Source organism: Schistocerca piceifrons, chromosome 2, assembly GCF_021461385.2.
Source record: "Schistocerca piceifrons isolate TAMUIC-IGC-003096 chromosome 2, iqSchPice1.1, whole genome shotgun sequence".
Lineage (NCBI taxonomy): Eukaryota > Metazoa > Arthropoda > Insecta > Orthoptera > Acrididae > Schistocerca > Schistocerca piceifrons.
The window spans coordinates 43,764,834-43,785,510 of record NC_060139.1 but is presented as its reverse complement, the minus strand read 5'-3'; the positions used below and the strand labels follow the sequence as shown (position 1 = coordinate 43,785,510).

The 20,677-nt window shown below is 52.9% G+C and overlaps 62 non-coding genes across 62 annotated transcripts; 44 read left to right on the top strand and 18 right to left on the bottom strand.

The window, feature by feature from the left end:
• Nucleotides 1-25: 25 nt before the first annotated feature.
• Trnav-cac lies at nt 26-98 on the top strand. The gene has a single exon. It is a non-coding gene; the product is annotated as a tRNA-Val (tRNA).
• Nucleotides 99-256: 158 nt separating this feature from the next.
• On the top strand, nt 257-329 carry Trnav-aac. The gene has a single exon. It is a non-coding gene; the product is annotated as a tRNA-Val (tRNA).
• Nucleotides 330-523: 194 nt separating this feature from the next.
• Trnap-agg lies at nt 524-595 on the bottom strand. Its single transcript has one exon. It is a non-coding gene; the product is annotated as a tRNA-Pro (tRNA).
• A 402-nt stretch (nt 596-997) lies between these two features.
• Trnav-cac lies at nt 998-1,070 on the top strand. The gene has a single exon. It is a non-coding gene; the product is annotated as a tRNA-Val (tRNA).
• A 158-nt stretch (nt 1,071-1,228) lies between these two features.
• Nucleotides 1,229-1,301, top strand: Trnav-aac. Its single transcript has one exon. It is a non-coding gene; the product is annotated as a tRNA-Val (tRNA).
• A 194-nt stretch (nt 1,302-1,495) lies between these two features.
• Nucleotides 1,496-1,567, bottom strand: Trnap-agg. The gene has a single exon. It is a non-coding gene; the product is annotated as a tRNA-Pro (tRNA).
• A 402-nt stretch (nt 1,568-1,969) lies between these two features.
• Trnav-cac lies at nt 1,970-2,042 on the top strand. The gene has a single exon. It is a non-coding gene; the product is annotated as a tRNA-Val (tRNA).
• Nucleotides 2,043-2,200: 158 nt separating this feature from the next.
• On the top strand, nt 2,201-2,273 carry Trnav-aac. The gene has a single exon. It is a non-coding gene; the product is annotated as a tRNA-Val (tRNA).
• Nucleotides 2,274-2,466: 193 nt separating this feature from the next.
• Nucleotides 2,467-2,538, bottom strand: Trnap-agg. The gene has a single exon. It is a non-coding gene; the product is annotated as a tRNA-Pro (tRNA).
• Nucleotides 2,539-2,940: 402 nt separating this feature from the next.
• Nucleotides 2,941-3,013, top strand: Trnav-cac. Its single transcript has one exon. It is a non-coding gene; the product is annotated as a tRNA-Val (tRNA).
• Nucleotides 3,014-3,281: 268 nt separating this feature from the next.
• On the top strand, nt 3,282-3,354 carry Trnav-cac. Its single transcript has one exon. It is a non-coding gene; the product is annotated as a tRNA-Val (tRNA).
• Nucleotides 3,355-3,512: 158 nt separating this feature from the next.
• Nucleotides 3,513-3,585, top strand: Trnav-aac. The gene has a single exon. It is a non-coding gene; the product is annotated as a tRNA-Val (tRNA).
• A 194-nt stretch (nt 3,586-3,779) lies between these two features.
• Nucleotides 3,780-3,851, bottom strand: Trnap-agg. The gene has a single exon. It is a non-coding gene; the product is annotated as a tRNA-Pro (tRNA).
• Nucleotides 3,852-4,253: 402 nt separating this feature from the next.
• On the top strand, nt 4,254-4,326 carry Trnav-cac. The gene has a single exon. It is a non-coding gene; the product is annotated as a tRNA-Val (tRNA).
• Nucleotides 4,327-4,484: 158 nt separating this feature from the next.
• On the top strand, nt 4,485-4,557 carry Trnav-aac. The gene has a single exon. It is a non-coding gene; the product is annotated as a tRNA-Val (tRNA).
• A 194-nt stretch (nt 4,558-4,751) lies between these two features.
• Nucleotides 4,752-4,823, bottom strand: Trnap-agg. The gene has a single exon. It is a non-coding gene; the product is annotated as a tRNA-Pro (tRNA).
• Nucleotides 4,824-5,555: 732 nt separating this feature from the next.
• Trnav-cac lies at nt 5,556-5,628 on the top strand. Its single transcript has one exon. It is a non-coding gene; the product is annotated as a tRNA-Val (tRNA).
• Nucleotides 5,629-5,896: 268 nt separating this feature from the next.
• On the top strand, nt 5,897-5,969 carry Trnav-cac. The gene has a single exon. It is a non-coding gene; the product is annotated as a tRNA-Val (tRNA).
• Nucleotides 5,970-6,127: 158 nt separating this feature from the next.
• Trnav-aac lies at nt 6,128-6,200 on the top strand. Its single transcript has one exon. It is a non-coding gene; the product is annotated as a tRNA-Val (tRNA).
• Nucleotides 6,201-6,394: 194 nt separating this feature from the next.
• Trnap-agg lies at nt 6,395-6,466 on the bottom strand. The gene has a single exon. It is a non-coding gene; the product is annotated as a tRNA-Pro (tRNA).
• Nucleotides 6,467-6,868: 402 nt separating this feature from the next.
• Trnav-cac lies at nt 6,869-6,941 on the top strand. The gene has a single exon. It is a non-coding gene; the product is annotated as a tRNA-Val (tRNA).
• Nucleotides 6,942-7,099: 158 nt separating this feature from the next.
• On the top strand, nt 7,100-7,172 carry Trnav-aac. The gene has a single exon. It is a non-coding gene; the product is annotated as a tRNA-Val (tRNA).
• A 194-nt stretch (nt 7,173-7,366) lies between these two features.
• On the bottom strand, nt 7,367-7,438 carry Trnap-agg. The gene has a single exon. It is a non-coding gene; the product is annotated as a tRNA-Pro (tRNA).
• A 402-nt stretch (nt 7,439-7,840) lies between these two features.
• On the top strand, nt 7,841-7,912 carry Trnav-cac. Its single transcript has one exon. It is a non-coding gene; the product is annotated as a tRNA-Val (tRNA).
• Nucleotides 7,913-8,070: 158 nt separating this feature from the next.
• Trnav-aac lies at nt 8,071-8,143 on the top strand. The gene has a single exon. It is a non-coding gene; the product is annotated as a tRNA-Val (tRNA).
• A 194-nt stretch (nt 8,144-8,337) lies between these two features.
• Trnap-agg lies at nt 8,338-8,409 on the bottom strand. The gene has a single exon. It is a non-coding gene; the product is annotated as a tRNA-Pro (tRNA).
• Nucleotides 8,410-8,811: 402 nt separating this feature from the next.
• On the top strand, nt 8,812-8,884 carry Trnav-cac. The gene has a single exon. It is a non-coding gene; the product is annotated as a tRNA-Val (tRNA).
• Nucleotides 8,885-9,042: 158 nt separating this feature from the next.
• Trnav-aac lies at nt 9,043-9,115 on the top strand. Its single transcript has one exon. It is a non-coding gene; the product is annotated as a tRNA-Val (tRNA).
• Nucleotides 9,116-9,309: 194 nt separating this feature from the next.
• Trnap-agg lies at nt 9,310-9,381 on the bottom strand. Its single transcript has one exon. It is a non-coding gene; the product is annotated as a tRNA-Pro (tRNA).
• Nucleotides 9,382-9,783: 402 nt separating this feature from the next.
• Nucleotides 9,784-9,856, top strand: Trnav-cac. The gene has a single exon. It is a non-coding gene; the product is annotated as a tRNA-Val (tRNA).
• A 158-nt stretch (nt 9,857-10,014) lies between these two features.
• On the top strand, nt 10,015-10,087 carry Trnav-aac. Its single transcript has one exon. It is a non-coding gene; the product is annotated as a tRNA-Val (tRNA).
• A 194-nt stretch (nt 10,088-10,281) lies between these two features.
• Trnap-agg lies at nt 10,282-10,353 on the bottom strand. The gene has a single exon. It is a non-coding gene; the product is annotated as a tRNA-Pro (tRNA).
• A 402-nt stretch (nt 10,354-10,755) lies between these two features.
• Trnav-cac lies at nt 10,756-10,828 on the top strand. Its single transcript has one exon. It is a non-coding gene; the product is annotated as a tRNA-Val (tRNA).
• Nucleotides 10,829-10,986: 158 nt separating this feature from the next.
• On the top strand, nt 10,987-11,059 carry Trnav-aac. Its single transcript has one exon. It is a non-coding gene; the product is annotated as a tRNA-Val (tRNA).
• Nucleotides 11,060-11,253: 194 nt separating this feature from the next.
• Nucleotides 11,254-11,325, bottom strand: Trnap-agg. Its single transcript has one exon. It is a non-coding gene; the product is annotated as a tRNA-Pro (tRNA).
• A 402-nt stretch (nt 11,326-11,727) lies between these two features.
• On the top strand, nt 11,728-11,800 carry Trnav-cac. Its single transcript has one exon. It is a non-coding gene; the product is annotated as a tRNA-Val (tRNA).
• Nucleotides 11,801-12,068: 268 nt separating this feature from the next.
• Trnav-cac lies at nt 12,069-12,141 on the top strand. The gene has a single exon. It is a non-coding gene; the product is annotated as a tRNA-Val (tRNA).
• A 158-nt stretch (nt 12,142-12,299) lies between these two features.
• On the top strand, nt 12,300-12,372 carry Trnav-aac. Its single transcript has one exon. It is a non-coding gene; the product is annotated as a tRNA-Val (tRNA).
• Nucleotides 12,373-12,566: 194 nt separating this feature from the next.
• Trnap-agg lies at nt 12,567-12,638 on the bottom strand. Its single transcript has one exon. It is a non-coding gene; the product is annotated as a tRNA-Pro (tRNA).
• A 402-nt stretch (nt 12,639-13,040) lies between these two features.
• Nucleotides 13,041-13,113, top strand: Trnav-cac. Its single transcript has one exon. It is a non-coding gene; the product is annotated as a tRNA-Val (tRNA).
• Nucleotides 13,114-13,271: 158 nt separating this feature from the next.
• Trnav-aac lies at nt 13,272-13,344 on the top strand. Its single transcript has one exon. It is a non-coding gene; the product is annotated as a tRNA-Val (tRNA).
• Nucleotides 13,345-13,538: 194 nt separating this feature from the next.
• Nucleotides 13,539-13,610, bottom strand: Trnap-agg. Its single transcript has one exon. It is a non-coding gene; the product is annotated as a tRNA-Pro (tRNA).
• Nucleotides 13,611-14,011: 401 nt separating this feature from the next.
• Trnav-cac lies at nt 14,012-14,084 on the top strand. The gene has a single exon. It is a non-coding gene; the product is annotated as a tRNA-Val (tRNA).
• Nucleotides 14,085-14,352: 268 nt separating this feature from the next.
• On the top strand, nt 14,353-14,425 carry Trnav-cac. The gene has a single exon. It is a non-coding gene; the product is annotated as a tRNA-Val (tRNA).
• A 158-nt stretch (nt 14,426-14,583) lies between these two features.
• On the top strand, nt 14,584-14,656 carry Trnav-aac. Its single transcript has one exon. It is a non-coding gene; the product is annotated as a tRNA-Val (tRNA).
• A 194-nt stretch (nt 14,657-14,850) lies between these two features.
• Trnap-agg lies at nt 14,851-14,922 on the bottom strand. Its single transcript has one exon. It is a non-coding gene; the product is annotated as a tRNA-Pro (tRNA).
• A 402-nt stretch (nt 14,923-15,324) lies between these two features.
• Trnav-cac lies at nt 15,325-15,397 on the top strand. The gene has a single exon. It is a non-coding gene; the product is annotated as a tRNA-Val (tRNA).
• A 158-nt stretch (nt 15,398-15,555) lies between these two features.
• Trnav-aac lies at nt 15,556-15,628 on the top strand. Its single transcript has one exon. It is a non-coding gene; the product is annotated as a tRNA-Val (tRNA).
• A 194-nt stretch (nt 15,629-15,822) lies between these two features.
• On the bottom strand, nt 15,823-15,894 carry Trnap-agg. The gene has a single exon. It is a non-coding gene; the product is annotated as a tRNA-Pro (tRNA).
• Nucleotides 15,895-16,296: 402 nt separating this feature from the next.
• Trnav-cac lies at nt 16,297-16,369 on the top strand. The gene has a single exon. It is a non-coding gene; the product is annotated as a tRNA-Val (tRNA).
• A 158-nt stretch (nt 16,370-16,527) lies between these two features.
• Trnav-aac lies at nt 16,528-16,600 on the top strand. Its single transcript has one exon. It is a non-coding gene; the product is annotated as a tRNA-Val (tRNA).
• A 194-nt stretch (nt 16,601-16,794) lies between these two features.
• Nucleotides 16,795-16,866, bottom strand: Trnap-agg. Its single transcript has one exon. It is a non-coding gene; the product is annotated as a tRNA-Pro (tRNA).
• Nucleotides 16,867-17,268: 402 nt separating this feature from the next.
• Nucleotides 17,269-17,341, top strand: Trnav-cac. The gene has a single exon. It is a non-coding gene; the product is annotated as a tRNA-Val (tRNA).
• A 158-nt stretch (nt 17,342-17,499) lies between these two features.
• Trnav-aac lies at nt 17,500-17,572 on the top strand. The gene has a single exon. It is a non-coding gene; the product is annotated as a tRNA-Val (tRNA).
• A 194-nt stretch (nt 17,573-17,766) lies between these two features.
• Trnap-agg lies at nt 17,767-17,838 on the bottom strand. Its single transcript has one exon. It is a non-coding gene; the product is annotated as a tRNA-Pro (tRNA).
• A 402-nt stretch (nt 17,839-18,240) lies between these two features.
• On the top strand, nt 18,241-18,313 carry Trnav-cac. The gene has a single exon. It is a non-coding gene; the product is annotated as a tRNA-Val (tRNA).
• A 158-nt stretch (nt 18,314-18,471) lies between these two features.
• Nucleotides 18,472-18,544, top strand: Trnav-aac. The gene has a single exon. It is a non-coding gene; the product is annotated as a tRNA-Val (tRNA).
• A 668-nt stretch (nt 18,545-19,212) lies between these two features.
• On the top strand, nt 19,213-19,285 carry Trnav-cac. Its single transcript has one exon. It is a non-coding gene; the product is annotated as a tRNA-Val (tRNA).
• A 158-nt stretch (nt 19,286-19,443) lies between these two features.
• On the top strand, nt 19,444-19,516 carry Trnav-aac. Its single transcript has one exon. It is a non-coding gene; the product is annotated as a tRNA-Val (tRNA).
• Nucleotides 19,517-19,710: 194 nt separating this feature from the next.
• Nucleotides 19,711-19,782, bottom strand: Trnap-agg. The gene has a single exon. It is a non-coding gene; the product is annotated as a tRNA-Pro (tRNA).
• A 402-nt stretch (nt 19,783-20,184) lies between these two features.
• On the top strand, nt 20,185-20,257 carry Trnav-cac. The gene has a single exon. It is a non-coding gene; the product is annotated as a tRNA-Val (tRNA).
• A 158-nt stretch (nt 20,258-20,415) lies between these two features.
• Nucleotides 20,416-20,488, top strand: Trnav-aac. The gene has a single exon. It is a non-coding gene; the product is annotated as a tRNA-Val (tRNA).
• Nucleotides 20,489-20,677: the final 189 nt, after the last annotated feature.

Here is a 20,677-nt window from a genome sequence, read left to right as displayed (position 1 = left end):
CAAGGATGGACTCCCCGGGTCCGTCGTTTCCGTAGTGTAGCGGTTATCACGTCTGCTTCACACGCAGAAGGTCCTCGGTTCGATCCCGGGCGGGAACAGAATTTTCCTGCCTATGTTGTATTGTCCTCCAATGAGCCACGTCGTGTGTGGATCTGCTGCATGTCCCTTCGTTTTGCAAGTACCACATTTATTGAATTTTTTAGTTACGATGGCAACATCACTACAAGTTGTCTGTGAAGTAAGGAGCACACAAGCAGTTTCCGTGGTGTAGCGGTTATCACGTCAGCCTAACACGCAGAAGGTCCCCGGTTCGATCCCGGGCGGAAACACTTTTTCATCACTTTAAGCAAGACGTACTAACATGCATCTGCTACCATCTGTACCCGAAACCTTCGTAATCGCCTTCACGCGTCGGACCCGAGTGTCAATTGCTCACATCGAATAAGAAATTCATTTGATATTGACGGCGAGCTTTTTTCGCTGACTCAGCCACTGACGTGCGATCAGTTTGCACAAAACGCTAGGGCTCGTCCGGGATTTGAACCCGTGACCTCCTGCACCCTAAGCAGGAATCATACCCCTAGACCAACGAGCCCTGTGACACGGCGAATGTCAATTATTCCAGTCCCTCGATGTCGTCCAGGGTGCCCTGGAAGTCTCGTGTACGCTGGCGGGATGGGGCCGGCGCGAATTCCCGCGGTCGGCGGCCTTCCTGGGCTACTGGTACCTTCATGTAGAGCTGCCGCTGGGCTCGCACTGCCTGCTGTTGAGAAAGTGAATGCTTTTGCTGATATGACTTGCAATAAGGACTGCGCGAAACGCCGCTATCTCGTTAGGGGTGCTACGGCAGACACCCTCTCGAGCACCCCGAAGACTTCTTGAGCCCTCGGCTGTGATGGGTTCCAGGCTGACAAAAGAACTGTCGTGTGTGCATTCGCGAACGAGAGAAAGTCTGAGGCAAGTTCGAGTGAACAAGAATGGACTCCCCGGGTCCGTCGTTTCCGTAGTGTAGCGGTTATCACGTCTGCTTCACACGCAGAAGGTCCCCGGTTCGATCCCGGGCGGGAACAGAATTTTCCTGCCTATGTCGTATTGTCCTCCAATGAGCCACGTCGTGTGTGGATCTGCTGCATGTCCCTTCGTTTTGCAAGTACCACATTTATTGAATTTTTTAGTTACGATGGCAACATCACTACAAGTTGTCTGTGAAGTAAGGTGCACACAAGCAGTTTCCGTGGTGTAGCGGTTATCACGTCAGCCTAACACGCAGAAGGTCCCCGGTTCGATCCCGGGCGGAAACACTTTTTCATCACTTTAAGCAAGACGTACTAACATGCATCTGCTACCATCTGTACCCGAAACCTTCGTAATCGCCTTCACGCGTCGGACCCGAGTGTCAATTGCTCACATCGAATAAGAAATTCATTTGATATTGACGGCGAGCTTTTTGCGCTGACTCAGCCACTGACGTGCGATCAGTTTGCACAAAACGCTAGGGCTCGTCCGGGATTTGAACCCGTGACCTCCTGCACCCTAAGCAGGAATCATACCCCTAGACCAACGAGCCCTGTGACACGGCGAATGTCAATTATTCCAGTCCCTCGATGTCGTCCAGGGTGCCCTGGAAGTCTCGTGTACGCTGGCGGGATGGGGCCGGCGCGAATTCCCGCGGTCGGCGGCCTTCCTGGGCTACTGGTACCTTCATGTAGAGCCGCCGCTGGGCTCGCACTGCCTGCTGTTGAGAAAGTGAATGCTTTTGCTGATATGACTTGCAATAAGGACTGCGCGAAACGCCGCTATCTCGTTAGGGGTGCTACGGCAGACACCCTCTCGAGCACCCCGAAGACTTCTTGAGCCCTCGGCTGTGATGGGTTCCAGGCTGACAAAAGAACTGTCGTGTGTGCATTCGCGAACGAGAGAAAGTCTGAGGCAAGTTCGAGTGAACAAGAATGGACTCCCCGGGTCCGTCGTTTCCGTAGTGTAGCGGTTATCACGTCTGCTTCACACGCAGAAGGTCCCCGGTTCGATCCCGGGCGGGAACAGAATTTTCCTGCCTATGTCGTATTGTCCTCCAATGAGCCACGTCGTGTGTGGATCTGCTGCATGTCCCTTCGTTTTGCAAGTACCACATTTATTGAATTTTTTAGTTACGATGGCAACATCACTACAAGTTGTCTGTGAAGTAAGGTGCACACAAGCAGTTTCCGTGGTGTAGCGGTTATCACGTCAGCGTAACACGCAGAAGGTCCCCGGTTCGATCCCGGGCGGAAACACTTTTTCATCACTTTAAGCAAGACGTACTAACATGCATCTGCTACCATCTGTACCCGAAACCTTCGTAATCGCCTTCACGCGTCGGACCCGAGTGTCAATTGCTCACATCGAATAAGAAATTCATTTGATATTGACGGCGAGCATTTGCGCTGACTCAGCCACTGACGTGAGATCAGTTTGCACAAAACGCTAGGGCTCGTCCGGGATTTGAACCCGTGACCTCCTGCACCCTAAGCAGGAATCATACCCCTAGACCAACGAGCCCAGTGACACGGCGAATGTCAATTATTCCAGTCCCTCGATGTCGTCCAGGGTGCCCTGGAAGTCTCGTGTACGCTGGCGGGATGGGGCCGGCGCGAATTCCCGCGGTCGGCGGCCTTCCTGGGCTACTGGTACCTTCATGTAGAGCTGCCGCTGGGCTCGCACTGCCTGCTGTTGAGAAAGTGAATGCTTTTGCTGATATGACTTGCAATAACGACTGCGCGAAACGCCGCTATCTCGTTAGGGGTGCTACGGCAGACACCCTCTCGAGCACCCCGAAGACTTCTTGAGCCCTCGGCTGTGATGGGTTCCAGGCTGACAAAAGAACTGTCGTGTGTGCATTCGCGAACGAGAGAAAGTCTGAGGCAAGTTCGAGTGAACAAGGATGGACTCCCCGGGTCCGTCGTTTCCGTAGTGTAGCGGTTATCACGTCTGCTTCACACGCAGAAGGTCCCCGGTTCGATCCCGGGCGGGAACAGAATTTTCCTGCCTATGTCGTATTGTCCTCCAATGTGTTGAGAAAGTGAATGCTTTTGCTGATATGACTTGCAATAACGACTGCGCGAAACGCCGCTATCTCGTTAGGGGTGCTACGGCAGACACCCTCTCGAGCACCCCGAAGACTTCTTGAGCCCTCGGCTGTGATGGGTTCCAGGCTGACAAAAGAACTGTCGTGTGTGCATTCGCGAACGAGAGAAAGTCTGAGGCAAGTTCGAGTGAACAAGGATGGACTCCCCGGGTCCGTCGTTTCCGTAGTGTAGCGGTTATCACGTCTGCTTCACACGCAGAAGGTCCCCGGTTCGATCCCGGGCGGGAACAGAATTTTCCTGCCTATGTCGTATTGTCCTCCAATGAGCCACGTCGTGTGTGGATCTGCTGCATGTCCCTTCGTTTTGCAAGTACCACATTTATTGAATTTTTTAGTTACGATGGCAACATCACTACAAGTTGTCTGTGAAGTAAGGTGCACACAAGCAGTTTCCGTGGTGTAGCGGTTATCACGTCAGCGTAACACGCAGAAGGTCCCCGGTTCGATCCCGGGCGGAAACACTTTTTCATCACTTTAAGCAAGACGTACTAACATGCATCTGCTACCATCTGTACCCGAAACCTTCGTAATCGCCTTCACGCGTCGGACCCGAGTGTCAATTGCTCACATCGAATAAGAAATTCATTTGATATTGACGGCGAGCTTTTTGCGCTGACTCAGCCACTGACGTGCGATCAGTTTGCACAAAACGCTAGGGCTCGTCCGGGATTTGAACCCGTGACCTCCTGCACCCTAAGCAGGAATCATACCCCTAGACCAACGAGCCCTGTGACACGGCGAATGTCAATTATTCCAGTCCCTCGATGTCGTCCAGGGTGCCCTGGAAGTCTCGTGTACGCTGGCGGGATGGGGCCGGCGCGAATTCCCGCGGTCGGCGGCCTTCCTGGGCTACTGGTACCTTCATGTAGAGCTGCCGCTGGGCTCGCACTGCCTGCTGTTGAGAAAGTGAATGCTTTTGCTGATATGACTTGCAATAAGGACTGCGCGAAACGCCGCTATCTCGTTAGGGGTGCTACGGCAGACACCCTCTCGAGCACCCCGAAGACTTCTTGAGCCCTCGGCTGTGATGGGTTCCAGGCTGACAAAAGAACTGTCGTGTGTGCATTCGCGAACGAGAGAAAGTCTGAGGCAAGTTCGAGTGAACAAGAATGGACTCCCCGGGTCCGTCGTTTCCGTAGTGTAGCGGTTATCACGTCTGCTTCACACGCAGAAGGTCCCCGGTTCGATCCCGGGCGGGAACAGAATTTTCCTGCCTATGTCGTATTGTCCTCCAATGAGCCACGTCGTGTGTGGATCTGCTGCATGTCCCTTCGTTTTGCAAGTACCACATTTATTGAATTTTTTAGTTACGATGGCAACATCACTACAAGTTGTCTGTGAAGTAAGGTGCACACAAGCAGTTTCCGTGGTGTAGCGGTTATCACGTCTGCCTAACACGCAGAAGGTCCCCGGTTCGATCCCGGGCGGAAACACTTTTTCATCACTTTAAGCAAGACGTACTAACATGCATCTGCTACCATCTGTACCCGAAACCTTCGTAATCGCCTTCACGCGTCGGACCCGAGTGTCAATTGCTCACATCGAATAAGAAATTCATTTGATATTGACGGCGAGCTTTTTGCGCTGACTCAGCCACTGACGTGCGATCAGTTTGCACAAAACGCTAGGGCTCGTCCGGGATTTGAACCCGTGACCTCCTGCACCCTAAGCAGGAATCATACCCCTAGACCAACGAGCCCAGTGACACGGCGAATGTCAATTATTCCAGTCCCTCGATGTCGTCCAGGGTGCCCTGGAAGTCTCGTGTACGCTGGCGGGATGGGGCCGGCGCGAATTCCCGCGGTCGGCGGCCTTCCTGGGCTACTGGTACCTTCATGTAGAGCTGCCGCTGGGCTCGCACTGCCTGCTGTTGAGAAAGTGAATGCTTTTGCTGATATGACTTGCAATAAGGACTGCGCGAAACGCCGCTATCTCGTTAGGGGTGCTACGGCAGACACCCTCTCGAGCACCCCGAAGACTTCTTGAGCCCTCGGCTGTGATGGGTTCCAGGCTGACAAAAGAACTGTCTTTCTAAATATTTAATTTCGTTTTGTTTATTAATATCTTACTTGATTTTGTATTAGTTATAAGTTTTTCTAATGCTGCACAAAAAAAAAAAGATAACAAATGGATCTAAACAGAGCCCGCCTCCACGTGGCGGGACACGGGCAACGGTGTGAGTGGGGACGGGAGCCGGTGTGGTGTTACTTTAAGTCACTGCGGACCCCGGACCCAGTCACAGCGGCTAAGTGGCAATATACGACCCACCATAAGAAATTAGACGGTGGGTCATAAAATATAAGCAGCTAGTGAAAAAAAAAAAAAAAAAAAAAAAAAAAAAAAAAAAAAAAAAAAAAAAAAAAAAAATTCGCGAACGAGAGAAAGTCTGAGGCAAGTTCGAGTGAACAAGGATGGACTCCCCGGGTCCGTCGTTTCCGTAGTGTAGCGGTTATCACGTCTACTTCACACGCAGAAGGTCCCCGGTTCGATCCCGGGCGGGAACAGAATTTTCCTGCCTATGTCGTATTGTCCTCCAATGTGTTGAGAAAGTGAATGCTTTTGCTGATATGACTTGCAATAACGACTGCGCGAAACGCCGCTATCTCGTTAGGGGTGCTACGGCAGACACCCTCTCGAGCACCCCGAAGACTTCTTGAGCCCTCGGCTGTGATGGGTTCCAGGCTGACAAAAGAACTGTCGTGTGTGCATTCGCGAACGAGAGAAAGTCTGAGGCAAGTTCGAGTGAACAAGGATGGACTCCCCGGGTCCGTCGTTTCCGTAGTGTAGCGGTTATCACGTCTGCTTCACACGCAGAAGGTCCCCGGTTCGATCCCGGGCGGGAACAGAATTTTCCTGCCTATGTCGTTTTGTCCTCCAATGAGCCACGTCGTGTGTGGATTTGCTGCATGTCCCTTCGTTTTGCAAGTACCACATTTATTGAATTTTTTAGTTACGATGGCAACATCACTACAAGTTGTCTGTGAAGTAAGGTGCACACAAGCAGTTTCCGTGGTGTAGCGGTTATCACGTCTGCCTAACACGCAGAAGGTCCCCGGTTCGATCCCGGGCGGAAACACTTTTTCATCACTTTAAGCAAGACGTACTAACATGCATCTGCTACCATCTGTACCCGAAACCTTCGTAATCGCCTTCACGCGTCGGACCCGAGTGTCAATTGCTCACATCGAATAAGAAATTCATTTGATATTGACGGCGAGCTTTTTGCGCTGACTCAGCCACTGACGTGCGATCAGTTTGCACAAAACGCTAGGGCTCGTCCGGGATTTGAACCCGTGACCTCCTGCACCCTAAGCAGGAATCATACCCCTAGACCAACGAGCCCAGCGACACGGCGAATGTCAATTATTCCAGTCCCTCGATGTCGTCCAGGGTGCCCTGGAAGTCTCGTGTACGCTGGCGGGATGGGGCCGGCGCGAATTCCCGCGGTCGGCGGCCTTCCTGGGCTACTGGTACCTTCATGTAGAGCTGTCGCTGGGCTCGCACTGCCTGCTGTTGAGAAAGTGAATGCTTTTGCTGATATGACTTGCAATAAGGACTGCGCGAAACGCCGCTATCTCGTTAGGGGTGCTACGGCAGACACCCTCTCGAGCACCCCGAAGACTTCTTGAGCCCTCGGCTGTGATGGGTTCCAGGCTGACAAAAGAACTGTCGTGTGTGCATTCGCGAACGAGAGAAAGTCTGAGGCAAGTTCGAGTGAACAAGGATGGACTCCCCGGGTCCGTCGTTTCCGTAGTGTAGCGGTTATCACGTCTGCTTCACACGCAGAAGGTCCTCGGTTCGATCCCGGGCGGGAACAGAATTTTCCTGCCTATGTCGTATTGTCCTCCAATGAGCCACGTCGTGTGTGGATCTGCTGCATGTCCCTTCGTTTTGCAAGTACCACATTTATTGAATTTTTTAGTTACGATGGCAACATCACTACAAGTTGTCTGTGAAGTAAGGTGCACACAAGCAGTTTCCGTGGTGTAGCGGTTATCACGTCAGCCTAACACGCAGAAGGTCCCCGGTTCGATCCCGGGCGGAAACACTTTTTCATCACTTTAAGCAAGACGTACTAACATGCATCTGCTACCATCTGTACCCGAAACCTTCGTAATCGCCTTCACGCGTCGGACCCGAGTGTCAATTGCTCACATCGAATAAGAAATTCATTTGATATTGACGGCGAGCTTTTTGCGCTGACTCAGCCACTGACGTGCGATCAGTTTGCACAAAACGCTAGGGCTCGTCCGGGATTTGAACCCGTGACCTCCTGCACCCTAAGCAGGAATCATACCCCTAGACCAACGAGCCCTGTGACACGGCGAATGTCAATTATTCCAGTCCCTCGATGTCGTCCAGGGTGCCCTGGAAGTCTCGTGTACGCTGGCGGGATGGGGCCGACGCGAATTCCCGCGGTCGGCGGCCTTCCTGGGCTACTGGTACCTTCATGTAGAGCTGCCGCTGGGCTCGCACTGCCTGCTGTTGAGAAAGTGAATGCTTTTGCTGATATGACTTGCAATAAGGACTGCGCGAAACGCCGCTATCTCGTTAGGGGTGCTACGGCAGACACCCTCTCGAGCACCCCGAAGACTTCTTGAGCCCTCGGCTGTGATGGGTTCCAGGCTGACAAAAGAACTGTCGTGTGTGCATTCGCGAACGAGAGAAAGTCTGAGGCAAGTTCGAGTGAACAAGAATGGACTCCCCGGGTCCGTCGTTTCCGTAGTGTAGCGGTTATCACGTCTGCTTCACACGCAGAAGGCCCCGGTTCGATCCCGGGCGGGAACAGAATTTTCCTGCCTATGTCGTATTGTCCTCCAATGAGCCACGTCGTGTGTGGATCTGCTGCATGCCCCTTCGTTTTGCAAGTACCACATTTATTCAATTTTTTAGTTACGATGGCAACATCACTACAAGTTGTCTGTGAAGTAAGGTGCACACAAGCAGTTTCCGTGGTGTAGCGGTTATCACGTCAGCCTAACACGCAGAAGGTCCCCGGTTCGATCCCGGGCGGAAACACTTTTTCATCACTTTAAGCAAGACGTACTAACATGCATCTGCTACCATCTATACCCGAAACCTTCGTAATCGCCTTCACGCGTCGGACCCGAGTGTCAATTGCTCACATCGAATAAGAAATTCATTTGATATTGACGGCGAGCTTTTTGCGCTGACTCAGCCACTGACGTGCGATCAGTTTGCACAAAACGCTAGGGCTCGTCCGGGATTTGAACCCGTGACCTCCTGCACCCTAAGCAGGAATCATACCCCTAGACCAACGAGCCCTGTGACACGGCGAATGTCAATTATTCCAGTCCCTCGATGTCGTCCAGGGTGCCCTGGAAGTCTCGTGTACGCTGGCGGGATGGGGCCGGCGCGAATTCCCGCGGTCGGCGGCCTTCCTGGGCTACTGGTACCTTCATGTAGAGCTGCCGCTGGGCTCGCACTGCCTGCTGTTGAGAAAGTGAATGCTTTTGCTGATATGACTTGCAATAAGGACTGCGCGAAACGCCGCTATCTCGTTAGGGGTGCTACGGCAGACACCCTCTCGAGCACCCCGAAGACTTCTTGAGCCCTCGGCTGTGATGGGTTCCAGGCTGACAAAAGAACTGTCGTGTGTGCATTCGCGAACGAGAGAAAGTCTGAGGCAAGTTCGAGTGAACAAGAATGGACTCCCCGGGTCCGTCGTTTCCGTAGTGTAGCGGTTATCACGTCTGCTTCACACGCAGAAGGTCCCCGGTTCGATCCCGGGCGGGAACAGAATTTTCCTGCCTATGTCGTATTGTCCTCCAATGAGCCACGTCGTGTGTGGATCTGCTGCATGTCCCTTCGTTTTGCAAGTACCACATTTATTGAATTTTTTAGTTACGATGGCAACATCACTACAAGTTGTCTGTGAAGTAAGGTGCACACAAGCAGTTTCCGTGGTGTAGCGGTTATCACGTCAGCCTAACACGCAGAAGGTCCCCGGTTCGATCCCGGGCGGAAACACTTTTTCATCACTTTAAGCAAGACGTACTAACATGCATCTGCTACCATCTGTACCCGAAACCTTCGTAATCGCCTTCACGCGTCGGACCCGAGTGTCAATTGCTCACATCGAATAAGAAATTCATTTGATATTGACGGCGAGCTTTTTGCGCTGACTCAGCCACTGACGTGCGATCAGTTTGCACAAAACGCTAGGGCTCGTCCGGGATTTGAACCCGTGACCTCCTGCACCCTAAGCAGGAATCATACCCCTAGACCAACGAGCCCTGTGACACGGCGAATGTCAATTATTCCAGTCCCTCGATGTCGTCCAGGGTGCCCTGGAAGTCTCGTGTACGCTGGCGGGATGGGGCCGGCGCGAATTCCCGCGGTCGGCGGCCTTCCTGGGCTACTGGTACCTTCATGTAGAGCCGCCGCTGGGCTCGCACTGCCTGCTGTTGAGAAAGTGAATGCTTTTGCTGATATGACTTGCAATAAGGACTGCGCGAAACGCCGCTATCTCGTTAGGGGTGCTACGGCAGACACCCTCTCGAGCACCCCGAAGACTTCTTGAGCCCTCGGCTGTGATGGGTTCCAGGCTGACAAAAGAACTGTCGTGTGTGCATTCGCGAACGAGAGAAAGTCTGAGGCAAGTTCGAGTGAACAAGAATGGACTCCCCGGGTCCGTCGTTTCCGTAGTGTAGCGGTTATCACGTCTGCTTCACACGCAGAAGGTCCCCGGTTCGATCCCGGGCGGGAACAGAATTTTCCTGCCTATGTCGTATTGTCCTCCAATGAGCCACGTCGTGTGTGGATCTGCTGCATGTCCCTTCGTTTTGCAAGTACCACATTTATTGAATTTTTTAGTTACGATGGCAACATCACTACAAGTTGTCTGTGAAGTAAGGTGCACACAAGCAGTTTCCGTGGTGTAGCGGTTATCACGTCAGCGTAACACGCAGAAGGTCCCCGGTTCGATCCCGGGCGGAAACACTTTTTCATCACTTTAAGCAAGACGTACTAACATGCATCTGCTACCATCTGTACCCGAAACCTTCGTAATCGCCTTCACGCGTCGGACCCGAGTGTCAATTGCTCACATCGAATAAGAAATTCATTTGATATTGACGGCGAGCTTTTTGCGCTGACTCAGCCACTGACGTGCGATCAGTTTGCACAAAACGCTAGGGCTCGTCCGGGATTTGAACCCGTGACCTCCTGCACCCTAAGCAGGAATCATACCCCTAGACCAACGAGCCCTGTGACACGGCGAATGTCAATTATTCCAGTCCCTCGATGTCGTCCAGGGTGCCCTGGAAGTCTCGTGTACGCTGGCGGGATGGGGCCGGCGCGAATTCCCGCGGTCGGCGGCCTTCCTGGGCTACTGGTACCTTCATGTAGAGCTGCCGCTGGGCTCGCACTGCCTGCTGTTGAGAAAGTGAATGCTTTTGCTGATATGACTTGCAATAAGGACTGCGCGAAACGCCGCTATCTCGTTAGGGGTGCTACGGCAGACACCCTCTCGAGCACCCCGAAGACTTCTTGAGCCCTCGGCTGTGATGGGTTCCAGGCTGACAAAAGAACTGTCGTGTGTGCATTCGCGAACGAGAGAAAGTCTGAGGCAAGTTCGAGTGAACAAGAATGGACTCCCCGGGTCCGTCGTTTCCGTAGTGTAGCGGTTATCACGTCTGCTTCACACGCAGAAGGTCCCCGGTTCAATCCCGGGCGGGAACAGAATTTTCCTGCCTATGTCGTATTGTCCTCCAATGAGCCACGTCGTGTGTGGATCTGCTGCATGTCCCTTCGTTTTGCAAGTACCACATTTATTGAATTTTTTAGTTACGATGGCAACATCACTACAAGTTGTCTGTGAAGTAAGGTGCACACAAGCAGTTTCCGTGGTGTAGCGGTTATCACGTCTGCCTAACACGCAGAAGGTCCCCGGTTCGATCCCGGGCGGAAACACTTTTTCATCACTTTAAGCAAGACGTACTAACATGCATCTGCTACCATCTGTACCCGAAACCTTCGTAATCGCCTTCACGCGTCGGACCCGAGTGTCAATTGCTCACATCGAATAAGAAATTCATTTGATATTGACGGCGAGCTTTTTGCGCTGACTCAGCCACTGACGTGCGATCAGTTTGCACAAAACGCTAGGGCTCGTCCGGGATTTGAACCCGTGACCTCCTGCACCCTAAGCAGGAATCATACCCCTAGACCAACGAGCCCAGTGACACGGCGAATCTCAATTATTCCAGTCCCTCGATGTCGTCCAGGGTGCCCTGGAAGTCTCGTGTACGCTGGCGGGATGGGGCCGGCGCGAATTCCCGCGGTCGGCGGCCTTCCTGGGCTACTGGTACCTTCATGTAGAGCTGCCGCTGGGCTCGCACTGCCTGCTGTTGAGAAAGTGAATGCTTTTGCTGATATGACTTGCAATAACGACTGCGCGAAACGCCGCTATCTCGTTAGGGGTGCTACGGCAGACACCCTCTCGAGCACCCCGAAGACTTCTTGAGCCCTCGGCTGTGATGGGTTCCAGGCTGACAAAAGAACTGTCGTGTGTGCATTCGCGAACGAGAGAAAGTCTGAGGCAAGTTCGAGTGAACAAGGATGGACTCCCCGGGTCCGTCGTTTCCGTAGTGTAGCGGTTATCACGTCTGCTTCACACGCAGAAGGTCCCCGGTTCGATCCCGGGCGGGAACAGAATTTTCCTGCCTATGTCGTATTGTCCTCCAATGTGTTGAGAAAGTGAATGCTTTTGCTGATATGACTTGCAATAACGACTGCGCGAAACGCCGCTATCTCGTTAGGGGTGCTACGGCAGACACCCTCTCGAGCACCCCGAAGACTTCTTGAGCCCTCGGCTGTGATGGGTTCCAGGCTGACAAAAGAACTGTCGTGTGTGCATTCGCGAACGAGAGAAAGTCTGAGGCAAGTTCGAGTGAACAAGGATGGACTCCCCGGGTCCGTCGTTTCCGTAGTGTAGCGGTTATCACGTCTGCTTCACACGCAGAAGGTCCCCGGTTCGATCCCGGGCGGGAACAGAATTTTCCTGCCTATGTCGTATTGTCCTCCAATGAGCCACGTCGTGTGTGGATTTGCTGCATGTCCCTTCGTTTTGCAAGTACCACATTTATTGAATTTTTTAGTTACGATGGCAACATCACTACAAGTTGTCTGTGAAGTAAGGTGCACACAAGCAGTTTCCGTGGTGTAGCGGTTATCACGTCTGCCTAACACGCAGAAGGTCCCCGGTTCGATCCCGGGCGGAAACACTTTTTCATCACTTTAAGCAAGACGTACTAACATGCATCTGCTACCATCTGTACCCGAAACCTTCGTAATCGCCTTCACGCGTCGGACCCGAGTGTCAATTGCTCACATCGAATAAGAAATTCATTTGATATTGACGGCGAGCTTTTTGCGCTGACTCAGCCACTGACGTGCGATCAGTTTGCACAAAACGCTAGGGCTCGTCCGGGATTTGAACCCGTGACCTCCTGCACCCTAAGCAGGAATCATACCCCTAGACCAACGAGCCCAGCGACACGGCGAATGTCAATTATTCCAGTCCCTCGATGTCGTCCAGGGTGCCCTGGAAGTCTCGTGTACGCTGGCGGGATGGGGCCGGCGCGAATTCCCGCGGTCGGCGGCCTTCCTGGGCTACTGGTACCTTCATGTAGAGCTGCCGCTGGGCTCGCACTGCCTGCTGTTGAGAAAGTGAATGCTTTTGCTGATATGACTTGCAATAAGGACTGCGCGAAACGCCGCTATCTCGTTAGGGGTGCTACGGCAGACACCCTCTCGAGCACCCCGAAGACTTCTTGAGCCCTCGGCTGTGATGGGTTCCAGGCTGACAAAAGAACTGTCGTGTGTGCATTCGCGAACGAGAGAAAGTCTGAGGCAAGTTCGAGTGAACAAGGATGGACTCCCCGGGTCCGTCGTTTCCGTAGTGTAGCGGTTATCACGTCTGCTTCACACGCAGAAGGTCCTCGGTTCGATCCCGGGCGGGAACAGAATTTTCCTGCCTATGTCGTATTGTCCTCCAATGAGCCACGTCGTGTGTGGATCTGCTGCATGTCCCTTCGTTTTGCAAGTACCACATTTATTGAATTTTTTAGTTACGATGGCAACATCACTACAAGTTGTCTGTGAAGTAAGGTGCACACAAGCAGTTTCCGTGGTGTAGCGGTTATCACGTCAGCCTAACACGCAGAAGGTCCCCGGTTCGATCCCGGGCGGAAACAGTTTTCCATCACTTTAAGCAAGACGTACTAACATGCATCTGCTACCATCTGTACCCGAAACCTTCGTAATCGCCTTCACGCGTCGGACCCGAGTGTCAATTGCTCACATCGAATAAGAAATTCATTTGATATTGACGGCGAGCTTTTTGCGCTGACTCAGCCACTGACGTGCGATCAGTTTGCACAAAACGCTAGGGCTCGTCCGGGATTTGAACCCGTGACCTCCTGCACCCTAAGCAGGAATCATACCCCTAGACCAACGAGCCCTGTGACACGGCGAATGTCAATTATTCCAGTCCCTCGATGTCGTCCAGGGTGCCCTGGAAGTCTCGTGTACGCGGCGGGATTGGGCCGGCGCGAATTCCCGCGGTCGGCGGCCTTCCTGGGCTACTGGTACCTTCATGTAGAGCTGCCGCTGGGCTCGCACTGCCTGCTGTTGAGAAAGTGAATGCTTTTGCTGATATGACTTGCAATAACGACTGCGCGAAACGCCGCTATCTCGTTAGGGGTGCTACGGCAGACACCCTCTCGAGCACCCCGAAGACTTCTTGAGCCCTCGGCTGTGATGGGTTCCAGGCTGACAAAAGAACTGTCGTGTGTGCATTCGCGAACGAGAGAAAGTCTGAGGCAAGTTCGAGTGAACAAGGATGGACTCCCCGGGTCCGTCGTTTCCGTAGTGTAGCGGTTATCACGTCTGCTTCACACGCAGAAGGTCCCCGGTTCGATCCCGGGCGGGAACAGAATTTTCCTGCCTATGTCGTATTGTCCTCCAATGTGTTGAGAAAGTGAATGCTTTTGCTGATATGACTTGCAATAACGACTGCGCGAAACGCCGCTATCTCGTTAGGGGTGCTACGGCAGACACCCTCTCAAGCACCCCGAAGACTTCTTGAGCCCTCGGCTGTGATGGGTTCCAGGCTGACAAAAGAACTGTCGTGTGTGCATTCGCGAACGAGAGAAAGTCTGAGGCAAGTTCGAGTGAACAAGGATGGACTCCCCGGGTCCGTCGTTTCCGTAGTGTAGCGGTTATCACGTCTGCTTCACACGCAGAAGGTCCCCGGTTCGATCCCGGGCGGGAACAGAATTTTCCTGCCTATGTCGTATTGTCCTCCAATGAGCCACGTCGTGTGTGGATTTGCTGCATGTCCCTTCGTTTTGCAAGTACCACATTTATTGAATTTTTTAGTTACGATGGCAACATCACTACAAGTTGTCTGTGAAGTAAGGTGCACACAAGCAGTTTCCGTGGTGTAGCGGTTATCACGTCTGCCTAACACGCAGAAGGTCCCCGGTTCGATCCCGGGCGGAAACACTTTTTCATCACTTTAAGCAAGACGTACTAACATGCATCTGCTACCATCTGTACCCGAAACCTTCGTAATCGCCTTCACGCGTCGGACCCGAGTGTCAATTGCTCACATCGAATAAGAAATTCATTTGATATTGACGGCGAGCTTTTTGCGCTGACTCAGCCACTGACGTGCGATCAGTTTGCACAAAACGCTAGGGCTCGTCCGGGATTTGAACCCGTGACCTCCTGCACCCTAAGCAGGAATCATACCCCTAGACCAACGAGCCCAGCGACACGGCGAATGTCAATTATTCCAGTCCCTCGATGTCGTCCAGGGTGCCCTGGAAGTCTCGTGTACGCTGGCGGGATGGGGCCGGCGCGAATTCCCGCGGTCGGCGGCCTTCCTGGGCTACTGGTACCTTCATGTAGAGCTGCCGCTGGGCTCGCACTGCCTGCTGTTGAGAAAGTGAATGCTTTTGCTGATATGACTTGCAATAAGGACTGCGCGAAACGCCGCTATCTCGTTAGGGGTGCTACGGCAGACACCCTCTCGAGCACCCCGAAGACTTCTTGAGCCCTCGGCTGTGATGGGTTCCAGGCTGACAAAAGAACTGTCGTGTGTGCATTCGCGAACGAGAGAAAGTCTGAGGCAAGTTCGAGTGAACAAGGATGGACTCCCCGGGTCCGTCGTTTCCGTAGTGTAGCGGTTATCACGTCTGCTTCACACGCAGAAGGTCCTCGGTTCGATCCCGGGCGGGAACAGAATTTTCCTGCCTATGTCGTATTGTCCTCCAATGAGCCACGTCGTGTGTGGATCTGCTGCATGTCCCTTCGTTTTGCAAGTACCACATTTATTGAATTTTTTAGTTACGATGGCAACATCACTACAAGTTGTCTGTGAAGTAAGGTGCACACAAGCAGTTTCCGTGGTGTAGCGGTTATCACGTCAGCCTAACACGCAGAAGGTCCCCGGTTCGATCCCGGGCGGAAACACTTTTCCATCACTTTAAGCAAGACGTACTAACATGCATCTGCTACCATCTGTACCCGAAACCTTCGTAATCGCCTTCACGCGTCGGACCCGAGTGTCAATTGCTCACATCGAATAAGAAATTCATTTGATATTGACGGCGAGCTTTTTGCGCTGACTCAGCCACTGACGTGCGATCAGTTTGCACAAAACGCTAGGGCTCGTCCGGGATTTGAACCCGTGACCTCCTGCACCCTAAGCAGGAATCATACCCCTAGACCAACGAGCCCTGTGACACGGCGAATGTCAATTATTCCAGTCCCTCGATGTCGTCCAGGGTGCCCTGGAAGTCTCGTGTACGCTGGCGGGATGGGGCCGGCGCGAATTCCCGCGGTCGGCGGCCTTCCTGGGCTACTGGTACCTTCATGTAGAGCTGCCGCTGGGCTCGCACTGCCTGCTGTTGAGAAAGTGATTGCTTTTGCTGATATGACTTGCAATAACGACTGCGCGAAACGCCGCTATCTCGTTAGGGGTGCTACGGCAGACACCCTCTCGAGCACCCCGAAGACTTCTTGAGCCCTCGGCTGTGATGGGTTCCAGGCTGACAAAAGAACTGTCGTGTGTGCATTCGCGAACGAGAGAAAGTCTGAGGCAAGTTCGAGTGAACAAGGATGGACTCCCCGGGTCCGTCGTTTCCGTAGTGTAGCGGTTATCACGTCTGCTTCACACGCAGAAGGTCCTCGGTTCGATCCCGGGCGGGAACAGAATTTTCCTGCCTATGTCGTATTGTCCTCCAATGAGCCACGTCGTGTGTGGATCTGCTGCATGTCCCTTCGTTTTGCAAGTACCACATTTATTGAATTTTTTAGTTACGATGGCAACATCACTACAGGTTGTCTGTGAAGTAAGGTGCACACAACCAGTTTCCGTGGTGTAGCGGTTATCACGTCAGCCTAACACGCAGAAGGTCCCCGGTTCGATCCCGGGCGGAAACACTTTTTCATCACTTTAAGCAAGACGTACTAACATGCATCTGCTACCATCTGTACCCGAAACCTTCGTAATCGCCTTCACGCGTCGGACCCGAGTGTCAATTGCTCACATCGAATAAGAAATTCATTTGATATTGACGGCGAGCTTTTTGCGCTGACTCAGCCACTGACGTGCGATCAGTTTGCACAAAACGCTAGGGCTCGTCCGGGATTTGAACCCGTGACCTCCTGCACCCTAAGCAGGAATCATACCCCTAGACCAACGAGCCCTGTGACACGGCGAATGTCAATTATTCCAGTCCCTCGATGTCGTCCAGGGTGCCCTGGAAGTCTCGTGTACGCTGGCGGGATGGGGCCGGCGCGAATTCCCGCGGTCGGCGGCCTTCCTGGGCTACTGGTACCTTCATGTAGAGCTGCCGCTGGGCTCGCACTGCCTGCTGTTGAGAAAGTGAATGCTTTTGCTGATATGACTTGCAATAAGGACTGCGCGAAACGCCGCTATCTCGTTAGGGGTGCTACGGCAGACACCCTCTCGAGCACCCCGAAGACTTCTTGAGCCCTCGGCTGTGATGGGTTCCAGGCTGACAAAAGAACTGTCGTGTGTGCATTCGCGAACGAGAGAAAGTCTGAGGCAAGTTCGAGTGAACAAGAATGGACTCCCCGGGTCCGTCGTTTCCGTAGTGTAGCGGTTATCACGTCTGCTTCACACGCAGAAGGTCCCCGGTTCGATCCCGGGCGGGAACAGAATTTTCCTGCCTATGTCGTATTGTCCTCCAATGAGCCACGTCGTGTGTGGATCTGCTGCATGCCCCTTCGTTTTGCAAGTACCACATTTATTCAATTTTTTAGTTACGATGGCAACATCACTACAAGTTGTCTGTGAAGTAAGGTGCACACAAGCAGTTTCCGTGGTGTAGCGGTTATCACGTCAGCCTAACACGCAGAAGGTCCCCGGTTCGATCCCGGGCGGAAACACTTTTTCATCACTTTAAGCAAGACGTACTAACATGCATCTGCTACCATCTATACCCGAAACCTTCGTAATCGCCTTCACGCGTCGGACCCGAGTGTCAATTGCTCACATCGAATAAGAAATTCATTTGATATTGACGGCGAGCTTTTTGCGCTGACTCAGCCACTGACGTGCGATCAGTTTGCACAAAACGCTAGGGCTCGTCCGGGATTTGAACCCGTGACCTCCTGCACCCTAAGCAGGAATCATACCCCTAGACCAACGAGCCCTGTGACACGGCGAATGTCAATTATTCCAGTCCCTCGATGTCGTCCAGGGTGCCCTGGAAGTCTCGTGTACGCTGGCGGGATGGGGCCGGCGCGAATTCCCGCGGTCGGCGGCCTTCCTGGGCTACTGGTACCTTCATGTAGAGCTGCCGCTGGGCTCGCACTGCCTGCTGTTGAGAAAGTGAATGCTTTTGCTGATATGACTTGCAATAAGGACTGCGCGAAACGCCGCTATCTCGTTAGGGGTGCTACGGCAGACACCCTCTCGAGCACCCCGAAGACTTCTTGAGCCCTCGGCTGTGATGGGTTCCAGGCTGACAAAAGAACTGTCGTGTGTGCATTCGCGAACGAGAGAAAGTCTGAGGCAAGTTCGAGTGAACAAGAATGGACTCCCCGGGTCCGTCGTTTCCGTAGTGTAGCGGTTATCACGTCTGCTTCACACGCAGAAGGTCCCCGGTTCGATCCCGGGCGGGAACAGAATTTTCCTGCCTATGTCGTATTGTCCTCCAATGAGCCACGTCGTGTGTGGATCTGCTGCATGTCCCTTCGTTTTGCAAGTACCACATTTATTGAATTTTTTAGTTACGATGGCGACATCACTACAAGTTGTCTGTGAAGTAAGGTGCACACAAGCAGTTTCCGTGGTGTAGCGGTTATCACGTCTGCCTAACACGCAGAAGGTCCCCGGTTCGATCCCGGGCGGAAACACTTTTTCATCACTTTAAGCAAGACGTACTAACATGCATCTGCTACCATCTGTACCCGAAACCTTCGTAATCGCCTTCACGCGTCGGACCCGAGTGTCAATTGCTCACATCGAATAAGAAATTCATTTGATATTGACGGCGAGCTTTTTGCGCTGACTCAGCCACTGACGTGCGATCAGTTTGCACAAAACGCTAGGGCTCGTCCGGGATTTGAACCCGTGACCTCCTGCACCCTAAGCAGGAATCATACCCCTACACCAACGAGCCCTGTGACACGGCGAATGTCAATTATTCCAGTCCCTCGATGTCATCCAGGGTGCCCTGGAAGTCTCGTGTACGCTGGCGGGATGGGGCCGGCGCGAATTCCCGCGGTCGGCGGCCTTCCTGGGCTACTGGTACCTTCATGTAGAGCTGCCGCTGGGCTCGCACTGCCTGCTGTTGAGAAAGTGAATGCTTTTGCTGATATGACTTGCAATAAGGACTGCGCGAAACGCCGCTATCTCGTTAGGGGTGCTACGGCAGACACCCTCTCGAGCACCCCGAAGACTTCTTGAGCCCTCGGCTGTGATGGGTTCCAGGCTGACAAAAGAACTGTCGTGTGTGCATTCGCGAACGAGAGAAAGTCTGAGGCAAGTTCGAGTGAACAAGGATGGACTCCCCGGGTCCGTCGTTTCCGTAGTGTAGCGGTTATCACGTCTGCTTCACACGCAGAAGGTCCTCGGTTCGATCCCGGGCGGGAACAGAATTTTCCTGCCTATGTCGTATTGTCCTCCAATGAGCCACGTCGTGTGTGGATCTGCTGCATGTCCCTTCGTTTTGCAAGTACCACATTTATTGAATTTTTTAGTTACGATGGCAACATCACTACAGGTTGTCTGTGAAGTAAGGTGCACACAACCAGTTTCCGTGGTGTAGCGGTTATCACGTCAGCCTAACACGCAGAAGGTCCCCGGTTCGATCCCGGGCGGAAACACTTTTTCATCACTTTAAGCAAGACGTACTAACATGCATCTGCTACCATCTGTACCCGAAACCTTCGTAATCGCCTTCACGCGTCGGACCCGAGTGTCAATTGCTCACATCGAATAAGAAATTCATTTGATATTGACGGCGAGCTTTTTGCGCTGACTCAGCCACTGACGTGCGATCAGTTTGCACAAAACGCTAGGGCTCGTCCGGGATTTGAACCCGTGACCTCCTGCACCCTAAGCAGGAATCATACCCCTAGACCAACGAGCCCTGTGACACGGCGAATGTCAATTATTCCAGTCCCTCGATGTCGTCCAGGGTGCCCTGGAAGTCTCGTGTACGCTGGCGGGATGGGGCCGGCGCGAATTCCCGCGGTCGGCGGCCTTCCTGGGCTACTGGTACCTTCATGTAGAGCTGCCGCTGGGCTCGCACTGCCTGCTGTTGAGAAAGTGAATGCTTTTGCTGATATGACTTGCAATAAGGACTGCGCGAAACGCCGCTATCTCGTTAGGGGTGCTACGGCAGACACCCTCTCGAGCACCCCGAAGACTTCTTGAGCCCTCGGCTGTGATGGGTTCCAGGCTGACAAAAGAACTGTCGTGTGTGCATTCGCGAACGAGAGAAAGTCTGAGGCAAGTTCGAGTGAACAAGAATGGACTCCCCGGGTCCGTCGTTTCCGTAGTGTAGCGGTTATCACGTCTGCTTCACACGCAGAAGGTCCCCGGTTCGATCCCGGGCGGGAACAGAATTTTCCTGCCTATGTCGTATTGTCCTCCAATGAGCCACGTCGTGTGTGGATCTGCTGCATGCCCCTTCGTTTTGCAAGTACCACATTTATTCAATTTTTTAGTTACGATGGCAACATCACTACAAGTTGTCTGTGAAGTAAGGTGCACACAAGCAGTTTCCGTGGTGTAGCGGTTATCACGTCAGCCTAACACGCAGAAGGTCCCCGGTTCGATCCCGGGCGGAAACACTTTTTCATCACTTTAAGCAAGACGTACTAACATGCATCTGCTACCATCTATACCCGAAACCTTCGTAATCGCCTTCACGCGTCGGACCCGAGTGTCAATTGCTCACATCGAATAAGAAATTCATTTGATATTGACGGCGAGCTTTTTGCGCTGACTCAGCCACTGACGTGCGATCAGTTTGCACAAAA